The sequence below is a fragment of the Aptenodytes forsteri genome, unplaced genomic scaffold (genome assembly GCF_000699145.1).
Source record: "Aptenodytes forsteri isolate BGI_AS27 unplaced genomic scaffold, ASM69914v1 Scaffold193, whole genome shotgun sequence".
Lineage (NCBI taxonomy): Eukaryota > Metazoa > Chordata > Aves > Sphenisciformes > Spheniscidae > Aptenodytes > Aptenodytes forsteri.
In genome coordinates, this window is record NW_008795405.1 from 10,723,317 (window position 1) to 10,726,549 (window position 3,233).

A 3,233-nucleotide genomic window follows, 5' to 3' on the forward strand; every position below is an offset into this window, starting at 1 on the left:
TGCACCTCCTCACTGGCAGACTATGGGAAGCTGAAAAGTCCTTGACTTAGTATAAACACTGCTTAGCAACAACTAAAACATCAGTGTGTTATCACATCATTCTCATGCTAAATCCAAAGCACAGCACTATACCAGCTACCAGGAGGAAAATGAACTCTATCCCAGCCGAAACCAGGTCAATTCTGTAGGGTCCTGAACTCTTTTTTTCTTAGTGTCCGAGAAGGTGATATATTCACGTTAATTGAAATGATGATTGTGTGCAGCTGAGTCACATGATGTAGAAGTTGAAGGTTGTGAATTAATTTGGTTTATTATTTCCAATGTGTTGCTTAATCTGTCATGAGGCAGGATGGATTTTCTATTAACTCATGCCAGTACTAGCACCATCAGTATGTTCTGAATAGGCAGCAGGGCTGATGTCTCCTCTTTGGGCTTAAGTCCTAATGAGGCCCAATGATAATTGATAATTCATATCTGTAGACAAACATTTTGGAGCCTTTGTCCTACTCAGAAGCTCTCCATGATCTTCCCAAACCTTGTGGGTTCCCCATAGGGAGAGTATTACCATGATAAGATGTAAGGAAACTTCTGTAAACCAGAGGAGGCTACTTGATAACAACATTCAGCGTACCTGTGAATTTAACCAGAGAATACTTGTAAGGTGTGATCTGACAAGATGACATGTAGAGCTCTGGGGAAATGTGGATGTAAGCCACCAACCGTGCATTCAGTATTATAATCAGAAACTCAGGAGGAGAACAGGTCCTCAACAGAGGAGGACCTGAAGTGGCAGGAGCTGTAAGTGTTGTCTTCATTCACATTCTTGCTGGTACCTCAGGCAAGAGTAGAAGTTCTCCATGGAGAAAGTATAGTGGTTAGTTGCAATATATTGGTACAGAAGATTGAGGAAACAAATAAAGGGGGAGTGTGGGAGAAAGAAGAACAACAAAACCTAACCTAATATTATGTACACTTTAACAGCTATCCTAACTAAGAATAAGCATTTACAGAAGAGAGATAACAGCCATAAAGCTTGAAAGAGTTCAAGTACTGCAGGTTTGGGACACTGAGTCACAGATGAGGAGAGGAAAAGAAGTTACAGTCACAAGTATGGGGACATCCATAGTGTGTCAGTCCCTCTAAACAATGCTCGCCAAGCGTCTTCACTCAAACACCTCATTTGAAAGAGAGTCCAAATAGTAAAATGTATATGGACAAGAACGTGAGAGGATCTTGAGCTCGCACATATCAATCTGACATCAACCACAAGGTTTTGACTTGAAACAGTGACTGAAAATTACTGAGAATACCGTCTCTAAGTCAGAGTAGACTTACTTGTTAAGAGTAAGTAAATGTGACGTTCATTTTGTCAGAGGAATTTGCTGTATTATACATTTGCTTTTAGGACTGCAGCAATTGTGAAAGAAGATCCATTCTTATTCTTTTGCATGTGACATGAGCTGTATTCCTGAAACTCTCTCTTCCAACCTTTGCCTTAGCTGACCTGTCAGATAACTGAAGTTGCGAGATAGCCTTCCACAAAAAGTTTTGGTTTTCTTCTTCTTCGCTTACCATCATGTGCTTAATATGCAAAATAGATGTCTGGGGCTCCACTTCCCCTTTCAGCTAATGAGTACAGTAACTTTGAGACAGATGAAACAATACCACAGGAGAAGTGTTCTTTTTTCTTACCCTACTATAAAAACTGTTCTGAAATTAGCTAAATGTTACTTGCTGTTTACTTCAACCCCATACACACAAAACCATAGTAAATGTCTCCTGTTTATCTGTCAGAAAAGCCAGAATCCTTCCTTCCTCCTGAATGTTCCTTTTATATAATTAATGATAAGTAATATTCATAAGTATCACTCACTGTTGGAGCAGTATTTTATTCCTTGTAGGACGTTAGTGGTTTTCATTTAACAAAAGTAATTTTTAAAGTCTTTTTTTTTTTCTTTGGGTGGAGGCAAAACTTGCCCAATAGTGCAAATCTATCAAAAAAAGTGCTGAGCACGTTCTGTACGCCAAGTCCCTTGATTTCAGTGTGTGCAAGTGCTCTTTTTTTGTCATGTAAACCTCTAAATTGTGGGGCTTTGAAAAAGGAAACGGGCCACTTGAATCGGTCATCAGGAAATGGCCTCAGAAAATCCTGAGGGTTTTTGTGGAAGAGAAACTGAAGACTGAAAAAATCAGGGCTTTAGAGCTTAGATTATTTCTTTACTAGTCCCAGGATATTCTATTGTAAAGGGATGTGGGAAGCCCCTCTGTTAGTATCAGCTAATGTCTCTTCTAAGACTGGTCATGATACCTTACGTGAACTTAATCTGAAAAAAAAAGTTAAGACAACCTCAGTATATTTACCTGTTACCCAAGTAAGAGTCACCTTTGCTTGCACAGCACCTTTCAAGTATTTTCAGCAGAAACAAGGTGATATTAGTGTTATCATACGGGACAAATGTATCGGAAGGATTGTTGCAACAGGGTAAGGTAGAGCCCGGACATTAAAGCTTCTGATAAAAGTTTTGTGAATCCAGGAGGTTAAAAGGACACCTTTAGCTATTTGTATTTGTTGTGCAGGGGGGTGTGTGTGTGTTTATATCTGGGGGGGTCCCATGTTCCTTGGTCTCTTACAGTTGCCCTTGAGGATCAGGTCATTCCCTTCACATCTTCCCCAAGTTGTGGAGAACAGAACGTAAATGCCCCATGTAGTTTCTTCCAGTCGAAATTCCTATAATTTATTGGCAATATCAAGGGCCAAGGTGTTTTTTTCCTGGGGGCCTGTACGATGGTCTGACATCCCAACCTGGGGAGCAGAGACAAGGAGAAGGGCTTCCCGGGCCTGGAGCAGGCCCTGTTTTAGAGTCCATCCTGTTTGGCCTGGACACCAAACGGGTCACCCGCCATTTCTGGGCAGAGGCAGCGAGGCAGTTTCTGTCAGGTCAAGCAGCCATTTATAAACCACCATCCTTAAACCCCGTGTCAAGAAAGGAAAGATCACGCTCGGCTTTTTTTAACAGCCGCGGCGAAGACCTTCCTTGACCCGTCGCACTGCGGGGCTGGAGCTCCCCCTGCCATCACAAGGCAGAAGTGCAGGAAACGTGAGCGCCGGGGACCTCTTCCCTCAGGGGGGCCGGGGACCGCCTCCCTCAGGAGCGGGCCGTTACCGGGAGGGAGGGGCAGGGCGCGCGCTTCGGCTCACCCCGCTTCCAGGCTCAGCCCCGCCCCTCCCACCG